This window comes from Papaver somniferum, chromosome 10, assembly GCF_003573695.1.
Source record: "Papaver somniferum cultivar HN1 chromosome 10, ASM357369v1, whole genome shotgun sequence".
NCBI classification, from domain to species: Eukaryota; Viridiplantae; Streptophyta; class Magnoliopsida; order Ranunculales; family Papaveraceae; genus Papaver; species Papaver somniferum.
The window spans coordinates 70,893,608-70,906,055 of NC_039367.1; the positions used below are offsets into that span (position 1 = coordinate 70,893,608).

A 12,448-nucleotide genomic window follows, 5' to 3' on the forward strand; every position below is an offset into this window, starting at 1 on the left:
GATTTGTAAGTGATTAATGACTTATTAATGCTCTACAAATATTTGTCCCCATATATCAACAATTACACTAGTGCTTAACAGTGATCAATAAGAAGGAAGAGAAGCTCCAATATCTTGATTCTCTTGAAGGCGTCGATATTGATGTCTTGGAAAATCTGGTATGTTTGGCAGCAATTGTGGCATTTTTCTCTTCTTTTATAATGTGGGGGAACTTTTACTCCAGCAAGTTCCAATTTTATTTTATTTTCTACTATCAAATACTTTTGGCACAGCTTGGATAAAAAAGTAGTTCAGTCATTTGTATTGTACTTCAGCAGAATTCCATTCAATTACACATTCAGACTTAGCTAATTTGATGAAATTGTGCTTCAATCAGCTAGTGTATTTTCTAGTTACACATCCATTTATGATGTGTAATTTCTGGTTACACTTGCATTTTGACTGATTCATTGAACTATGAATTACACGTGTATATATATCTGCATGCTTTTGATTTTTGGTGTTTGTTCGTTTTTGTTTGTTTTGCTTACTACATGCCTTAAATATGATGCCTTTAGACTTTAGGAGTTTGTTAAAAAGTTATCTTGTATAAAGGGTAAGCGTTGGTAGGGACTATTAGCTTTGGATATATGATACCTTTAGACTTTACGAGTGTTGTATGGATGTGTAGATACTAGTTACACATGCTAATTGGATGTGTAACTTCTAGTTATACATGCTAAATACATGTTTAGCTACTAGTTACACATGCTAACTGGATGTGTAACTTATAGATACACATGCTAATTGGATATGATAAAAAGTCTACGTTTTTTTTTTGTGCAAGCTCTTATGGAATGGGATATCAAGCAGATTCGATGACACTGTAAATTGTACAATAAGCTGCATTGTCTAATAAGATTATTTTACTTGTATATATATATTTTAATGAGTTTTCATTAAATTTCTGGGCACACATGCCATATATTGTTGAAAAGCGACTGAAATCTGAGCGGACTGCATCTGTAAGCTTGTTTTAAATCAATTGTGTATCTTTTAACTCCATTTCCACTTGTTTACGTTCTATATCGATGTACCATATCCAAATGTTAGATTACTCAATAGGATGGGTTTATATTAATATCATCCATGCAAAGAAGTTTATAACTTGTAGTCGTTAAATGATTCAGATATGGATCAGGACACTGCAGAGAAAAATTCTGACTTAATAGTAGGTAATAATGTTAGCATCTTTCATCTGTTTTACTAGTGTATGATCAGTTACTGGCAGTATGCTATTGTAACTTTTAAATCCATTGCAGATACAATGGTGTGCGCTTGATGAGATTAATACTGGAGTTTGTAACGGGCGTGTGCGTGATTCTAACTTGGCAAGCTAAGATTAATCTGTTTTTTACATATCGATTGGTGAGTGTGTTAACTTGGAAAGCTAAAAGTATGTGTAGCTACTAGTTACACATGCTAATTATATGTGTAACTTTTAGGTACACCATCTAAATGGATGTGTAGCTACTAGTTACACATGCTAATTAGATGTGTAACTTATAGATACACATGCTAACTGATAGACATTGAGAAGCTTCAAGATGCAGGAATTTACACCTACAATAGATTGACGATGCATACCAAAAAGGTTAAACTCACTTTTTGATTTTGAATCTTAATTTCTTGAGAATGTCATGGTTTTGTCAAAATTTTAATTGATTTCTTTTCTTTTTTGTAGAGTTTAACTGGTATTTAAAGGATTATTAAAAGCCAAAGCTAATAGAATCTGTGAAGCAGCCGAGAAAATAGTTGTAAGTAATTAAATCATCTTCGTAAACTACTATGGATTTTGGTTTGTTGATTGTGTTATTTTCCTTTCATTTTTGTTCATTTCTGAATGTTGGATTTGTTCATCGTTGTCTTGCTCAGAATTTCAGTTACATTACTGGAACCAATGCCTTGTTTAAAGTAAGATCCTCTATATGTTTCCACTTGAAAATTAAAGTAATACATTTATACTATACGTGTATTTTTTTTGCCTTTTGTTCATCCAACCTAATCTATGGATGTTTATTTCGTTGCAGATATGCAAGCATTTTGGAGGGAGACAAGAAGGAAAGGCAAAGATTTAAACTTCATAAAAGCACAAATCAGACGCATGTGTCACTCTCAATTACACTAGATAGATGCATATGTAACTCTCAATTACACTAGATAGATGCGTGTGTAATTTCTACTTACACATGCTAAGAAATTATTGTAAATGAATATTAAAGTAATACATGTATTTTTTGTATGCGTTCTTTCTGATGTTTACTTTTTTGATGTGTTACTTTGCATTACACATGGCATAAGGATGTGTAACTTCTGGATACACATGCTATATGCATGTGTAACTTCTGTTTACACATTCACACTGTATTTTAATAATTTTGTGCCTAGATTTAATAATTTTGGGCTTAAATTTAAATTTTATTTAATTTGGGGCTTGACAATATATAAAAGGGCATGGATGTCTTTTAATAACCAGGGGCCTAGATTTAAACTTCCTTTAATTAAGGGCCTCATATTATGGGTTATCCATGGGTTGTGCCTTAGCCTAATTTTCCCTTTTTCAAAAGAGAAGAACCCTTAAAAAGAAAAACCCATATTGGTCCAACAAGCCCTTTAATAAAAAAAGAAAGAAAGAAAGATTGACCATGGGAAACTGTACGGAAGACTATACCTGTCCTTTTTATTCAAGCTTATTATAGGGGCGACATGGTTTGTTAGAGGGGCGACATTGTGATAGTAATGTCCCTTTAGTTGGTTAGGGGATGTCCTAAAGGGGATGTAAATTGACTAGATTACCCTTTTCACCTTAAATCAACCAAAATCAAATCAATTTTTTTTAAACCTAATGAATCAGAAAAAATCAAATCTTTTTTTTTCATCTTTTTCTTCATCTTCTCTTCTCCTCCATCAATCGTAACCTCCATTAAAACTGAAAATTTCATCATCTTCGATTAGTCGGCGACTTGAAAAATGTTTGGAAAAACCTAGTTAGGGTTTAGTTTATCGTGTTGGATTTAAGTTAATTTTGTATCAAAAATTAGGGTTTTGTATGAAAATTGAAATTGAAATTTCTGGTTGCATGTGAGTTACGGTTGGTAATAACTCAAATATGAACGTAACTGTAGATTGGGTTGATGTTACGGTTGGTTTTAACTCAAGTACCAACCGTAAGTTCTTAGTTTTGAGAAATATGTTCAGTTATGGTTTGTATTTGCATCATATTTATCAACCATAATTGAGTTACGGTTTGTTACTCTAACAACCATACCAACCGTAAATAATCCTGTGTCTTAAGAATTTATCAAATAATGATTTACGGTTCAAAAGTTAAGTTGACGTCTCGATTCATTAGTTACCAACCGTAATTTAGTTACGGTTGTTGTCCAAATTTAATTACCAACCGTAACTGGTTTTACGATTGGATCTTCCCCAAATTTAACCAGTTACGGCTGGTATTCGATAACTTATGAACCGTAACTAAGAGTTACGGTTGGTCACGAGCAAAATTGCAACCGTAAGTTCTTCTGAAAATTTAAAAGTTTTGATTTTGTCACGTACTTTAGATAATTTTGAGCGAGAAAAAGCTAATGGGAACTAATTTAGAAGTATACTGGGTCACTGGAATCACTCATTTTGGTTGAGTGAATCAAAATCTAGGGTTTCACAAATATCACAAAAGTTTTTCTTTTTCTTCTCCTCTGAACTTTTTTTTTTAACTCTAAAAATCTGATTTTGTTTTGATTTTGAGTTAATATAAGTGAAATTAATCATTAACACTAAACTTGATTAAAATCACTAAACTAGGTTATTAATAATGAGGGTTAATTTTCCATTTCCAGTTTTTTTTATAAGGGATACCTTGAATGATCATGTAATGACCCTTTTTGTCCTATTAGAATATCGCCCCTCTAATAAACCATGTCTCCCCTATAATAAGCTTGTTTTTATTCGACCATCGTCGTCAAAATACCCCCCTATGGTGGAACTGGCAACACAAGGGAGACATGTTGGCTCTCTGCCGTATCAGTCACACTTTTGTCACCCTTCTGCAAACAATCCACGAGAGAAAGTGAGAAAGCTAGGTGATGTAATTTTAATTGTCGTCGTAAAATGGTAAGAAAAATATCGTTCACTCAGACTTGTGAAGATTCGTTTTAGACTCAAATTTAATAAGATAGATTTTAAGATTATAGAGAAGACCGAGACTATGGATTCCACCATTAACCAATTATCAGTGATTCAATCAATAACAATAATTCTGCAACTCATACATTCAATTTGATTCTTAAACATTGCCTAGACAAGTAGATTCTCAAAACAATAGCTGTAAATCGAAAGCACGGACAATCAAAAGACTTAACCTAAGCATGACCAATCAATTGAAATCACAACCACTTAATCAGAATCATATATTTAATTTCAGTTCAGTGCAAATAATCATAAAGAATTGCAATAGTTAAGTTAAATAGAAATTACCACATAATAATTGGAAAAATGGCTTCCTCCGTCGCCTCAGCAATGGGGTTTAGCTGTTCATATTAATCACTTGCTCAAAATACATGTTTGTTTCTCAAAAGTTGATTGAATAGAGAAGAAGGTATGAAGCCGCGTGTTTGTAACAGATTTAATTGTTACAGAACCCACTGTTACAGAAAGCAGTGTTACAGAGAAATACTAACAGTAATAGTTGTTGGCAAATTGTTACAGTTTGAAAGAAAAGGTGACGGTTCTCTGTTCTTCTTCTTCCTCCGACTGCAACTCGGCTATTCTTCTCTGTGAATTTTTCTTAGCTCTGTTCTGTTTCTAAACTTCCCCAAAAAGTACTTAACCCTTGCTCGACTTCCCAGCAACCTATATATACTCAACAGGGTTGTTGAATTTCGAAGAAATCTCCAAAAATATTATCGGTTACCTCAACCAAAAGTTACGGTATTTTTCACCCTCCTGATTCTTCTCTACGCGTCCAATTGAGTTATCAGCACTCCAAATAAGGTAAACCAGCATCCCAAAAATAGTAAACTCCTCAGAATCACGCAAGCTCCCATACATATAACCAAAATGTCCGATAATAACATCACTTTCCTGTTTTGCTTCTTACACAACTCCTGAGTTATCCAAACAATCCAAACTCCTTTGATGACTCAAACAAGACCAGATACATCTATATCCAGCGAAAAATCCTCTCTCAATCCTTCACAGATTCATCCAAACTTCTACGATATTTCCTTTCCCCTGTTTTCTTGAAATACGTGATTTATCCCTTGTTTTGCGAATTTGGGCCACATACAATCCATATTTGATGAAAACAGGGTAATCCCAGTCCAACTCGAGCAGCAAATCCAATTAAATCTCTGACTATTATCGCCTGTAATTCACGCTGCAACTGAAATTTCAAATTCAGTCTTCCCGTCAAAAACTGTCCACGTGAAGAAGAAAGGAAGACTCCCCCTATCCATAGTAGGGGTGCGAATAGCAGCTGCCTTGGGGTTGTCCACGGGGTGCCCCTTAGTAATTTGGGTACCCCTTATCCATAGTGAGAGTCCGAATAGCGGGTGTCCTCTGGGCGCTTTTACCAACTTTTCGAGCTGATTTTTTCCAAAAATGTTTATTTGCCAAAAATACCTACACACGCATAAAACACCATCATAAGTACAAAAATGAGCACTATCAACATAGAGAAGCGAGACAAATGGGACACAAAAATGCGTCCATCAAATACCCCCAAACTTATTATTTGCTAGTCCTCGAGCAAAAACAAAATAAAATAAAATCCTAACTCACTGTCGCAGGCATCGCCGATTTCATTTAGCGTATGCAATAATCCTTTAAACCCCTAGGTGGACCTAGTGGCCGAGTTATAGTATCGGGAGGGTTTACAAGAGGTGTACCCACAAAACCTTTATACTCCAGACCCTAGCTATCTACACAGAACCTTGGAAGGCATTAAAGAATCTCATTGGTTGGCATACTTATTGACTACATGAGGAAGTACCCTGATGCGAAATTCCAATTGATGTAAACGAGTTTGCACTCAAGCATACTAAAATTCATATATAAGTCACAGAGCTCTACTCAGATAGTCACATTATGGACATCAATAACCGGAGTCAAACTAATCACATGGATAGATCAAGAAGATGGATATAGAGAAAAATATAGATGGTTTTCGATGTTGACTAAGGTGAACGGTGTTTCTCATATCTGTCTGAAGGCCACTGCCAAAATAAACCTATCCTAATTGACTAAGATACTGGTCTGGACTAATATCAACACACTGGCATATATAAGGGTACCAGTGGTCGATAATCTTAACTCTAGGTCAATACAACTGGCATATACAAGGGTACCTTTGGTCGACTTTAAATTTATTCCGGTTGGTCTGATGGTTTGGTCTATTTCTTTTTCTCTTTTTTTTTCCAACTTTTTCCAACTTTTTTTAATTTTTTTTTGGGTATCTCATCACTCTATTTCACCCTAGCAGTGGTAACAACTTGAATCGTGAGCCCCACCTAATCACTTAGAAAAACATATTTTACAAAGAAAACAAAATAAAAACAGAAGTGAAAAGGACTCAACGAGATATGGCGAAACTACCATGTTATTTCTAACACCTGAGCTCTGTGCTTTTATGAATAGACTCTTTAGATGTTTCCATCTAATCAGATTGGTTCCTCAACTCCTACAACCAAGATGCGTCCATCCACTTAGATTGGTTAGTGCCATCCTTAATATGAATAAATTTCTAGGCTCTGGAGTTTTAATTATTGCAACTAAAAAGTTTCTCCCATACCCCCAAACTTAAATCTAACATTGTCCTCAATGTTCTAAAAATAAAATTAAAAGCATGAACAAGGAGAAAGTGTTACCATTTGAAGCAAAAGAGTTAAGGAAAGATATTACCGTGTTGCATGAGCATGGGTTACCTCCCAAGAAGTGCTAAGTTTAAAGTCTTCAGCCAGACTAAAAAAGGATTAGTCACCTTATAAAATCATAAAGTAATAGCCGAAATATTTGTGGGTCATCAAAACCAAATAGAGCTATCACAAGTAAAAGGAATCTGCAACCTGCCAAGAGAATAAACAAATAAAGCACACCCTTGTCTAGTTTCCTGTTTAAGACAACTACATGTAGTTGTGGTTCAGGTTCAGGTTGTATAACTGGGTCCAAATAAAATATTTTCATGGATTGCATTTCCTCGTAGCTAAGATCCGATTCAGGTATTAGAGTCTGGAAATACTCAAGTGAAAACTTATGAGCACATAATAATAACCTAAATAACTGCGGATCCTTAAAATCAATCAGGTTTGACTCACGCAATTGACCATGATGAAAGTGGTGGTCAATTTTAGGAAAATGTGTCGATTCTAATATCCTAAAGTACTTTGGTTTAGTCTCAAAACTAAATAATGGACACATCTGAAACTTATACGTTCCCACAATTGGTTGAAAAATATTTGGTGGGAAAACAAAATTAATTTGGGTACCATAGCCTGGGTAAACCAGATCAACCAGAGGATGGGTTTCTAACAACTGAACTTCTTCATGAATATACTCTTGTGAAATGGTAGAGGAATATAATCCACCCCTAAACTTAGAATTTTGGGTGTCTCTAGATAGACTAGTCACAATATTCCTAATTTCTAGACCATTAGGTTCCTGAAAAAGGTTCATTGCTTTCTCTAAATTATAATCAGGTGGTTCATCCTCTAAATGCATCTGATGCATACACACTGTAGGACTTATGTCCTTAATATCCGTTATGGTCCACCCTAAGGCTTCCTTATTGTCTTGAAGCACGGTCACTGGCCTACTCTCCTAATCACTATCCAAATCGGAAGCTATAATAACATGGAAAGTTTCAGATGGGCCTAAAAATGCATATTCAGGGTCCAACTTAGGAGGCTCTTCCAAACAAGGGATTAAGGTAGACTCGGAAACTAGTAATGGTTCGAACCTAGCTTTCCATCTATCAGTATCTAACACAGGAATAGAATCCAACATAGCATTTACTTTTTCAATGTTGCTATCATCGTCGAAATCCAGGCTAAAATGGGACAGACAACTGTCTAATGGATCTTCCGATAAGATGTTTGGTAATGAATCCTGAACTAAGGTTCCTATCATGTTTACCTCTTCAATGCACGTGTCATCTAGCTCAGAATGCAGCTTATTGACATTAAAAATATTCAGCTCAATAGTCATATTACCAAAAGATAAATTCATGATACCATTTCGACAGTTTATGATCGCATTAGACGTAGCTAAAAATGGGCGACCTAAAATCACAGGTATCTGGTTCTCTGGGTCAGGGACAGGTTGGGTATCTAAGACCACGAAATCCACTAGATAAATAAACTTATCGACCTCAATAAGAACATCCTCTATAACACCTCGAGGAATTTTAACAGACCTATCATCTAACTGCAGTGTTATGTTGGTAGGTTTCAATCCACCAAGTCCTAGCTGTAAGTACACATGGTACGGAAGTAAGTTCACACTAGCTCCTAAGTCGAGTAAAGCTTTTTCTACCCTGTGTTTTCCTATCGTGCAAGCAATAGTAGGCGCACCTGGGTCTTTATACTTAGGAGTTGTGGGGTTCTCAATGATCGAACTTACATGACTAGCTAAAAAGGCTTTTTTAGGGACTCTAAGCTTTCGCTTTCGCACACACATATCCTTAAGGAACTTGGCATAAGCCGGCAGCTGCCTAATTTCTTCTAATAACGGAAGGTTTATGGTAACTTTCTTAAAAACCTCCATTATGTCATTAAAGTTGGATTCACTCTTTGTTGGTACTAGTAACTGTGGAAATGGGGCTCTAGGCATAAAATATGGCCTCTCAGGAACTGAATTGGCATCATCAGAGATTTTATCAGTCCCCTCAGCTATGGATGGTCCTGAGGGGTGTACTACAATATGCTCACTATCGTGCATGGTTACCTGATTGTCTACTACTCTACCACTCCTAAGGGTTCTAACTGAATTCAACTGTTGTGATGGTTTTTGCACCTACTTCATGAACTCCTCTAGGGTTGGGTTGTGTTTGACTAGGAAACCTACCTTTTTCTCTCAAAGACTCATTTATTAGACCAACCTGGGTTTTTAACTCGTAAATAGCCTGAGAATTAGCATAGACCAACTTTTTATTTTCTTCTAAACCCTATATCATCGATTGATGAAACGTTGTAGTTTGTTGGGTTAAAATGGCAAGAGATTCCTCTAGACTTAAAATTTTCTTATCATACTGATTCTGAAACTGAGCTGGTCTTGAAGGATTCTTAATATAGCCGAATCCCGAGGGTGCATTCGAATTACTAAACTGACCTTGATTCTGGTCCTTAGGCCATGAGAGGTTCGGATGGTTTCTCCAACCAGGATTATAGGTTTCTGAATATGGGTCAAATTTCTTACGGTTATCGAATCTAGTGTTATTATTATAAAAAGCATTGGCTTGCTCCTCAATAGTCTGGCCTTCCCAAAAAGGCTCTACTCTACCACTAGTGTGACCCAATTCTATAGCTTCTAACCTTTTAGCTATGGCTGCAATTTTGGCATCTGATTCAAAGCCTCCTTCTACCCTATTAACGTTTCCTCTGCCTAGAAGAATTTTTTTCTGGGGTCCCCTATTATTTTCCCATTGTTGGGTCTTTTCAGCGATTTCACTCAAAAATGTCATCGCATCATCAACTGTTTGGTTTTCAAACCCTCCTGTACACATAGATTCTACTGTGGTTGTAGTGGGATAATCTAAACCCTCATAAAGGATCTGAACTAACCTAACATTTTCTAAACCATGATGAGGACATTGGGCTAATAGATCATTGAACCTTTCCAAATACCTATACAAAGATTCTCCCTCATGTTGAGAAAATGTACAGATTTGCGTCTTAATAGACGATGTTTTGTGCCTAGGAAAAAACTTGTTCAAAAAGGCAGATGCAAGTTGTTCATATGTTTCGATTGACCTGGAAGCCAAACTATATAGCCACGATTTGGCTTTATCTTTCAAGGAAGAGGGGAATAACCTTAGTTTCAAAGCATCATCATCAAGGTTCCTAATTTTTAGAGTACTACAAATTTCCTCAAAGTCCCTAACATGGAAATAAGGGTTTTCATTTTCTTTCCCTAAAAAGATTGGGATCATCTGTAACATCCCAGGTTTAAGTTCATAATTTGCTTCCGTTTCAGCTAACCTGATACACGAGGGACGAGTAGTCCTAGTCGGATTCAACAAAGCTTTCAAAGTTGCCATTTCTGGCTCTATCGGAGTAATAGGGATTCTCTCCTCAGTAAAAGACGGACGATCAGAACTTGATTTTTCAAAAATCGGACTTTCTAAATTAAGGTAATCGAGATTCTTAGAACTAAAAAATCGAACTAGAGGGTCTCTTCTACGCTCAGGCATAGAAAATAATTTCCTAAATTGGAAGATTAAGCAATCACAAATCAAGGCCGACTCAACCAAATCAAACCTATTGATTTCTAGCAAACAAAAAGCATGATGGCTCCACTTAGATTGTTTCTAGACCAGCTTCTACTCTTCCAAGAGGAAACTAGGTACAATTTTATCAAACCTCGTAGGACGATCCGAATAAAGTAGGTCTAAGAGAAGTAGGAGAAGCTCTGGGGAGATTTGATACCCCCACCTCTTTGGCAACGCTTCCCTGGGTTACAAGGCGACTCTAATCGACTTCCAGTAATCTTCCTGAACTTTGAGCTAGGCTAACAAGATACCCAATACGATCCTTTTGAACGACTTTCCTATAAGCTCGTTACCTTATTGGTCTCGTTCCAGTCAAAATTTTAAGGCTTAGGTTCGCGTAGGTTACGTGTTCCTAAGGCGGGCAAGAAGAGAACGGTGATGAAATCCGAACCCTTATCTTGTATGGCCAGGCCTTGCCCTTTACTAGAAAAATAAATGTCCGTATTCAGTCCTCAACATATATGCATACGAAGGAGTCCAGTATCTCGCTGATAGGGGATTCGCGGGTGTTTAGAATCTTACCTCCCGTTCCAGACGGGGGATGAATCGGTTGTAGTCGACTCAGGACACTGACTCCTATGTCAGTGTACGGACCCAAGGTGCAGAGACAATATCGTAATTGTCCTCCTTCTCTGCAAACAATTTATATTTAATGGCACCCTTCCGTAGGATTTAAAAATAATGTCCAAAATGTCCAAATGTCCAAAAAGTCCAAAAAGAAAAAGAAAAATTACAAAAATAATTATAAACCCTAATATAGTTTTTGAAAAAACCTAAAAAAATAAATAAAAATAAAATACTCTGTCTCTTCCTTGTTTCTTTTCGCTTTGTCTTTGACTCCAAGTCTTTAGTCAATCACCAATATCTTTGGCTCAGCTTTCTTTTCGATCCAATATCCAAACCTGTAACCAAAACACAAATACCCAAGAAAACGTAAAATAGAACAAAAGAATAAAAATCACTAAAAACCTAAAAACAAATCTAAAAACAAGTCCGCGTCGGCGGCGCCAAAAATTGATGTAATTTTAATTGTTGTCGTAAAATGGTAAGAAAATATCGTTCACTCAGACTTGTGAAGATTCGTTTTAGACTCAAATTTAATAAGATAGATTTTAAGATTATAGATAAGACTGAGACTATGGATTCCACCATTAACCAATTATCAGTGATTCAATCAATAACAATAATTCTGCAACTCATACATTCAATTGATTCTTAAACATTGCCTAGACAAGTAGATTCTCAAAAAAATAGTTGTAAATCGAAAGCATGGACCATCAAAAAACTTAACCTAAGCATGACCCATCAATTGAAATCACAACCACTTAATCAGAATCATATATTCAATTTCAGTTCAGTGCAAATAATCATAAAGAACTGCAAAAGTTAAGTTAAATAGAAATTACCACATAATAATTAATGGTTTCCTCCGTCGCCTCAGCAATGGGGTTTAGCTCCTCATATTAATCACTTGCTCAAAACACATGTTTGTTCCTCAAAAGTTGATTGAATAGAGAAGAAGGTATGAAGAAGCGTGTTTGTAACAGATATAATTGTTACAGAACCCACTGTTACAGAAAGCAGTGTTACAGAGAAATACTAACAGTAATAATTGTTGGAAAATTGTTACAGTTTGAAAGAAAAGGTGACGGTTCTCTATTCTTCTTCTTCCTCTCGACTGCAGCTCGGCTATTTTTCTCTGTGAATTTTTCTTAGCTCTGTTCTGTTTCTAAACTTCCCCAAAAAGTACTTAACCCTTTCTCGACTTCCCAGCAGCCTATATATACTCAAAAGGATTGTTGAATTTCGAAAAAATCTCCAAGAATATTCTCGGTTACCTCAACCAAAAGTTACGGGATTTTTCACCCTCCTGATTCTTCTCTACGCGTCCAATTGAGTTATCAACACTCCAAATAAGGTAAACTA

At 35.9% G+C, this 12,448-nt stretch overlaps 1 pseudogene; it reads left to right on the forward strand.

Moving 5' to 3' along the window:
* The first annotated feature begins 9,827 nt into the window (after positions 1–9,827).
* On the forward strand, positions 9,828–9,927 carry LOC113319937 (annotated as a pseudogene).
* Positions 9,928–12,448: the final 2,521 nt, after the last annotated feature.